Below are 8,532 nucleotides of genomic sequence, written 5' to 3'. Positions count from 1 at the left end.
ACTTTTTGCTCATCAGCTAGGTAGAAGTAATACCCTTTGGTCTCTTTTGGGTACCCTATAAAATTATACTTGTCAGACCTAGGTCCAAACTTGTCCGTAATTAAATATTTAACATAAACCGGACACCCCCAAACCCTAAGGTGTGAGAGTACTAGCTTACGTCCTATCCATATCTCATATGGTGTTTTAGTTACAGACTTACTCGGAACTCTATTTAGAAGGTAACAAGCTAATTCGAGCGCATATCCCCAGAGGGAGATCGATAGACCAGCAAACCCCATCATGGATTGAACCATGTCCAACAAGGTCCAATTCCTCCTTTCAGATACACCATTATGTTGTGGTGTTCCAAGAGGAGTCCACTGAGAGAGAATCCTATTCTCCCCAAGATATGTCAAAAAATCATTGGAAAGGTATTCACCTTCTCGATCAGATTGAAGAATTTTAATACACTTTCTAGTTTGTTTTTCTATCTCATTTCGGAATAATTTGAATATTTCAAATGACTCCGACTTATGCTTCATTAAATAGACATACCCATACCTCGATAGATCGTCTGTGAAGGTTATGAAGTAGAAATATCCATCTTTTGTACTTGAGCTCATGGGTCCACATACATCAGAGTGTACCAGACCCAAGAGTTCACTGGCTCGCTCACCTTTTCCAGTAAAAGGTGATTTGATCATTTTACCAAGAAGACAGGACTCACAGGTTGAAAGTGATTCACAATCACCTACTTCAAGAATTCCTTCTTGAGCCAACCTGTTTATCCTATTCTTATTGATATGACCTAGCCTATAGTGCCAAAGGTAGACTTCTGACACATTATCTATTCTAGGGTGTTTACCGAAGGTTTGAACCACATTAACAGGTTGTGATAGAAAGTAAATTCCATTATTAAGTTGTCCAACAAACATTGTAACACTATTCAAAATGATATTGCAAACGTTTTCTTTTATTAAAAATTGATAACCGTTCATGGCCAAAAGGCCTACAGAAATAATATTTAATAAAAAGCTTGGACAATAGTGACATTCACTCAGAATTATGTTTCGAGAATTGATTACAAGGTTCATGATTCTTAATGCTAGAACTAGAACTTTGCTTCCATCTCCAACGTTCAGGAACCTCTCGCTTTCATCAAATCTCCTACTGACCTGCAGACCCTGCATCGAATTGCAAATATGATAAGGGCTTCCAGTATCCAATACCCAGGCAGTAGTATCACAAATGAAAATGTTGCAAGGTGTTATCATATAAGTACCTTGCTTCTTCTTCGGTCTGTTCGGGTCCAGGGAGGTAATGTATAGAGGATAGTTCCTCTTCCAGTGCCCCTGCTTCTTACAAAAGAAGCACTCTACCAGGCTCTGGTCAGGCTTGCGCTTCTTGGTCTGACCCTGTGCAGACATTCCAGCATGCAGCTGCACCTTCTTATTCTTCTTCTTCTTGTTCTTCTTCTTCCCTTTCTTAAAGGGTCGACGATCAGAAGAAGACCCTCCCACAACATTCACCGACTCCTTATAGAGCTAGTGATCCTTCTCAAAGTTCTGCAGCAATCCCAAAAAACCATGGTAGTTCACTGCAGACTTTGTCATCCGAAAATGAGTAAGAAAGAGGAGGAAGGACTTGGGCAATGAATTAAGGATCGCATCCTTACCGAGCTGCTCATGCAGGGGAAAACCTAGTTTAGTTAGGCGCTCAATCATTTCGATTATGTACAGTACATGATTAGTGACTGAGGATCCATCCCTCATCCAAGCATTGAAAATGGCACAACAGTTTTGTGCCTTTCAACGTCGTCAGGCATGCCAAAAGAGTCATTCAACATTTGAAGCATCTCCTGTGGCTGGGCGTTCTCGAACCTGCGGCTGAACTCATCATTCATTGCCGCTAGCATAATGCACCGAATGGTGGTGCGATCGTTGAACCACTTCTGATAAGTATCTCAGACCATCCCTCTATCATTCGGGGCTGGCTCCTCAGGTGCCGGATCCGTTACTACATAAAGGATCTGCTCATGCTCAAAGATGATTTTTAATTTTTGATACCAGCTATCGAAATTAGGTCCCATGAGCTTGTCATTATCTAATAATGACCAGAGAGACAGGATAGTGGCCATAGCTGCATAAAGGAAAACCAGACCTCTATTAGTACATAAATTATAAATACTAAAGACTTGGACTTTAGTCTAAAGTTTCTCCCAATATTTTTACAAACTGGTAGCCTCAACCTCCAATTCAAGGAATTACTTTAATTTCTTAGTGGGTACTAGAATCCACACAGACTATACACGAGTCCAACTTTGGTTGGTCAACCCATGTGCATCTATGGGTAGGTTCATAACCAGTTGTTTCTCTAAACAACTTTTAGTAATTGATTTTGCCTCAGAACCTAATCAATAGGCTTTGGCCTCCACTGAAAAGATTTGGTTAGGTCCAACCATTAACATGATTTGATTTGGTGAATCGGACCAATAAATGATCAGGCCCGACTTTGGCCGGCCAACTTGACCACCATCAGAAAGACTCAAACCAAATTATCATATTATGAATGATAATTCCATTAGTCAATATGCACCAGGCCTTTGGGCCTCCAATGATTATTAAACTAATGGACTCATTATCACTCACTTAATGGGAGGCTATGACTTAGTTATCAATATAACTTAATCATTTTTAGGGACCTAATAATTTTTGAGAATTTTATTAAAGGATAGATGAGAAGAAAATATCCAACCAATTTCAATCCTGTCCCCCACTGACTTCACCAAGTCAGATTAAAAAGGATTTAATTAAAACTGGCATTAGGAGCACCTAAATCAGTCAAACTGATTTACCTAATGACATGGGTGAGCCCTAATCACCAAGTGATCTAATCAAAATCTAATTCACCAGGTTGGCCAAGTAAGTGAGATCAGTGGTGGGGATAAGCCATTAACTCATCAGAGATCGAATCACTGCAAGTAGCTCCCACTTAAAAACCACTAGTCGAACTGCCAAATTTACCTTAGACACCAACCGGTTCATTAGTTTTAATTTGATCAACTTAGTAAATAGGGTTCCACCGCGTAGCCATGAATTAAGTCCATCTTGGTCTAGTTAAAGACATGGACCCATTCAACTACAACTATTGGAGTTGAGTCTAGAGTATCCTTAACCTAATCTAATTCAACTTTTAATTAGATTTGACCAATTACTCTAATTTAGTTCATTTCTTTAAGCTAACCTTAGGTCTAACCCAATTATGGACCTAATCCATCTAACCCATTGACCCACAAGTTTATGCAATTGTCTTAGGTCTTAATTCAGAATTCTAGACCTATTAGACAACACTTAATTCTTTTAATTAAGTATTTGGACTGATGGGTCAGGGTTTGGCATTTCGAAAATAATTTTCAAATTTGAAAGATTTTATTTTCTGTTCACCAAATATGTTGACTCATTTCACAAATAGATCAGCACATTTCATAAATAGCAATCCTATTGCTAATTACATAACAGAAAATAACTCAATCAAAATAAATCATGAATATTCTTTTAGATCTAATCTAACACATTAATGATAAATTTTACAATTGAACCTTTATAATTAATTTCTTTCGCTGCTTCATCTGCGTGGGATATAATTGCAGCAGCACCCCTACCGCCATAGGAGACCCCATCAAATGGGAGGAGAGGGCCTTTAAACCCTGCTTTTCTCCTATGATCGGACGACCATGGCAACCAACCCAATTCGATTACTTGCTACTTGGATCAAGTATATCTAAATATATCAATTTTAAAATTTAAATTTCAAATTTCATATTTTGAATTTCAAATTTCAAACAAATTTCAAATTTTTGAATTTCAAATTTTAAATTTCAAATTTTGAATTTTAAATTTTAAATTTCAAATTTGAAATTTTAACCAAATTTCAAATTTCAAATTTCAAATTTTAAATTTTTGAATTTTGAATTTCGAATTTCAAATTTTGAATTTCAAAATTTTGAATTTTGAATTTCGAACAACTTTCAAAATTCAAATTTCAAAATTTGAATTTCAAATTTCAAATTTAAATATTTAGATTACAACTTAATCTACACATGCAAATATATATATCATATCTAAGAAACCGCTCTGATACCATTTATGGGAAAAATCAGTGCAGGGGTAAAATGGTAATTTTAAAACTTTTCAAAATTAGGATTTTATAGTAGAAAAATATTAATTAATCTAATTAATTAATATAAATTTATCCTATACTAGGATCTAAATATGATATATAGCATGCATGCATTTAAATTTGAAATTCAAATTCGAACAGTAAACACTTTACTGTAATGTGTTCAGAACACAATACCTTTGTGTGGGTAGTAGATCGCCGCAATCTGATCACCATCAAGAGAGTCTAATTATCATGATGTAGCCACACAGTGTGTCTGACCTCTGTGGATCATCCACACGAAGCTCCCGATCTAATCGACTCCTCACGAGTGCTAGCTCGTTGTAGAGCCTTTTTGACGGTCGATGCTGATCAAACTCTTTCTATCGATGTCTGTCGATTCTTTGGATGCTCCAGATCGTCAACAGACATGCTTGAGAAGATGTTGAAGATCTTTCTGAGATTTTGTGGGCTCACAACACTCGTAGCTCACTTTCTCACTTCCCGAACCCCAGGCTAAAACTCTAGGAAACTCACCGGAAACCTTGCTCGCACTTTTCTTTCTTTTTTTCTTGGAAGGATATGGACTTTCTTCTCATGCACAAGACTTCTCATGCCTCAGAATTTTTCTTCAAAAAATTTATTCTTGTGCGCCCCACTCTTCTCCTTCTTTTATAACAACGTCAAACGTCTTATCCAAAAGAAAGGATAATGATGAGTAATTGCACATTTGAATTTAAATCAAATTTAAATTTAAATGGATACCAACTCATCCCTTATCCACTAAAGGCGTGAGGCATGGCTTAAATTATGCATGGAGTGATTTCATGAGAAACCTTTTCTCATGTAATAAATGGGGCGTAAAAAAAGGGATAAGGTGCAAAGATTGATTGCCCATTCAAATTCAAACTTTATTTTGAATTTGAATGGCCAACCAATCATCCTTATCCATTCATATGGCACATTAAAGTGAGGTGTGGAGAGGGCTTGGCGTGAGAAAAAAAATTCATGAGAAGTTCCTTCTCATGAATTCAAATGAGTGCAATGGAAGTGAGGTGGCGCATGGAGATTGGGTCAAGGTGGTTTAATTATTTAAACCAATCTAATTGAACCAAATAAATTAGGTCCAATTAGACTAATTTAAACTCAACTAAATTAGGCTCAATAAAATTCTAATCAAATCAGGAATTGATTAAGCCCAACCCCTGATCAAATCAGGGACCAAACCATCTCGACGATTAGGTCAACTCTTAACCTAATCGGGTCAAACCCAACTGAATCCAATTCAATTGGACTTGATCCAAAAATAATTACTCAATCAAATTGAGTTAATTAGCGATCAAATCACTAATTAAACCTCTCATAAGTACTGAGTCCAAATCCGGTGGGCAATCAGGCATCAAAATTCATCGATATGTAACCCTGATCGAAAAATCCCAACCAGTGGGACTCTTGACCCCGGTACCCATAATGTATGAAACTTGTGATCAGAGAATCCTGATTCTTGATCACTGAGTCTCAAACATGTAGGATTCTACATCAGCCCTCAGATCAGATAGGAACCTCTAATGTGTGTGACCACGCAGGTTCGAACCTAAGCCGGTAGCACAGGAACCAATTCCTGTACTAATCGAAGTGACCATCTAGCAATGGTACCCGACATTCGGATAGGTCGAAGAGTCACAATCGCAACACTCAGAACCTACATGAATATGGTTACTGTATAATTCATCTTTTTGACCCCTATGTTTAGGACGATTCAGGGTTAAACTGTCAACCCTGATCAGATCATCCGAATCGTGCTCAACTCAAACAGTCCTGTGACTCCTCACAAGGACTACCCTGGCCAAGATTTTGCTAAATTGAAACACGACTGTACACAGCTCCTAAACTGGAGTGGTCAATCCTATCTTGACACACACACTGACAAGTCAAGTACTTGACTACACCCAGTAGCCTTCCGTCACTGAATTAAAAATTCAGATAGTCCAGTACCTAAGTGCAGTGAGTTGCTTGCAAGTCACCGTGGTGGTCTCAGGTCGGAGGGATATTTATACCCATATTCCATCGGAGTAAATCTTGACAACAGAAATAGCTCCGGAGTCGATCACGTTCAATGTATATGTACCCTTACATCTCACCTGTATGCCATATCAGTATCTTCACACTCATTGGTTAAGAGGACAACCAACCTATATGGCACACAACGACCTATGCTTGATAAACGTTGTCATCCTTGGTAACAACATATCATTTGATCGCGAACAGATTTAAGGACTAAACGATAAATCCTCTTTTGTCGAGTCTAAATAGTCCTAAGGACTTCACCACAATATAGGAGTTCATTAGAAGATGAAATATTTTGTATCAAAATAATTTTTATTAATTCATAATTCATGTACAAATATAAAAATGAGCATAACCGTCAACAGGCTGACGATTGGCTTTGGGATACTATTCCCAACATGAATACCTTTCCAATGATTTTCTGACATATCTTGGGGAGAATGAGATTCTCTCTCAGTGGATACCTCTTGGAACACCATAGCATAATGGTGTGTTTGAAAGGAGTAATCAGACCTTGTTAGACATGGTTCGATCCCTGATGGGGTTTGCTGGTCTGTCGATCTTCCTTTAGGGATTGCGCTCGAATCAGCTTGTTACCTTCTAAATAGGGTTTCGAGTAAGTCTGTAACCAAAATGCCATATGAGATATGGATAGGACGTAAGCCAGTACTCTCGCACCTTTGGGTTTGGGGGTGTCCGACTTATGTTAAATGTTTAATTACGGACAAGCTTGGACCTAGGTTTGACAAGTGTAATTTTATAGGGTACCCAAAAGAGACCAAAGGATATTACTTCTACCTAGCTGATGAGCAAAAAATATTTGTCAGCCTTAAGGTAATCTTTTTGGAAAGGGAGTTCCTTGGTGAAGGGACTGTTGCCTCTAATGTCGAACTTGATGAAATTCGACAGGTGGAAAATCCGACGCATGTTGCTGAACCTGAACCGAATTTGATTAGATCAGATCCGGAGCCCATTGTTCAAGCACCCTTAAGGCAATCTGGTAGAGTACCATGTCAACCGGACAGATACTATGATTTCTTAGTCTGAGATGATGATCCTATCGAACTTGATGAAAACGATGAGGATCCGATCACCTACATGGATGCAATGTAGAGACCCGACTCTGAGAAATAGCTAGAGGCCATGAAATTCGAAATGAAGTCCATGAAGGTCAATGATGTGTGGACATTGGTTGACCCACCCGAAGGAGTAAAACTCATAGGGTATAAGTGGGTCTTCAAGAGGAAGAGGGGTGTAGACGGAACGGTGGAAACCTATAAAGTCCGTCTGGTTGCCAAGGGATATCGTCAACGTTATGGTATAGACTATGACGAGATATTTTCTTCTGTGGCAATGCTCAAATCTATTAGGATTATGCTTGTGATAGCTGCCCATCTGGACTATGAAATCTGGTAGATGGATGTGAAGACAGCTTTCTTAAATGGAGAGCTGGACGAAGAGGTGTATATGATACAACCTGAAGGATTCACATCCACAGATGAGTCTAAGGTGTGCAGACTACAGAGGTCCATTTATGGACTTAAGTAGGCATCCCGGAGTTGGAACATATATTTTGATAGGACGATCAAGACGTATGGCTTCGTTAAGAATGGAGAAGAGCCCTGCATTTATAAGTGGGCTAATGGTCCAGTAGTAATATTTCTTGTATTGTATGTGGATGACATTCTCTTAATGGAGAATGATATCCCTGCATTACAGGGAATAAAGATTTGACTGTCATCACAGTTCTTCATGAAGGATCTGGGAGAAGCTTCCTACATCCTAGGGATGAGGATCTATAGGGATAGATCTAAAAGGTTGCTTGGTTTATCCCAGTCTACGTACATAGATACTATGCTGAAGAGGTTCAGCATGGAGAATTCCAAGAAAGGCTATCTACCAACATATCACTTCTATCTAAAGGATATGGAATTTTAATAGAAATACCAAAAATATCGTTCAATGGAAAGTTACAATGCAATTCGATCCTGTGATCAACCTACATTCCGAATATGACTCTGGATATGAAAACATGTCAAATCCAATATCACATTCATATTTTTCTTAATCTTATAATGATGATTCAATTAATAAAATATTAGAAACTCTTTCTAATTTTTATTTTGCTTTGATCAAAGACTCCCTGAATCATCAGTCGATTAGAGCAAGTAGAATGCGATCTCCTCTTATCAGGAGTGACTGATTCCATGTTGACCTACTCACAACCTCCATATACATTCCACTATATCTAGAACACTCCGTACATGACTAAGTCAGGAATAAGTATGAACCAAAATATAGATTCATGTATATAAGGTTCTAAAG

This window comes from Elaeis guineensis, chromosome 10, assembly GCF_000442705.2.
Source record: "Elaeis guineensis isolate ETL-2024a chromosome 10, EG11, whole genome shotgun sequence".
Classification (NCBI taxonomy): Eukaryota; Viridiplantae; Streptophyta; class Magnoliopsida; order Arecales; family Arecaceae; genus Elaeis; species Elaeis guineensis.
This window is presented reverse-complemented; position numbering follows the sequence as displayed.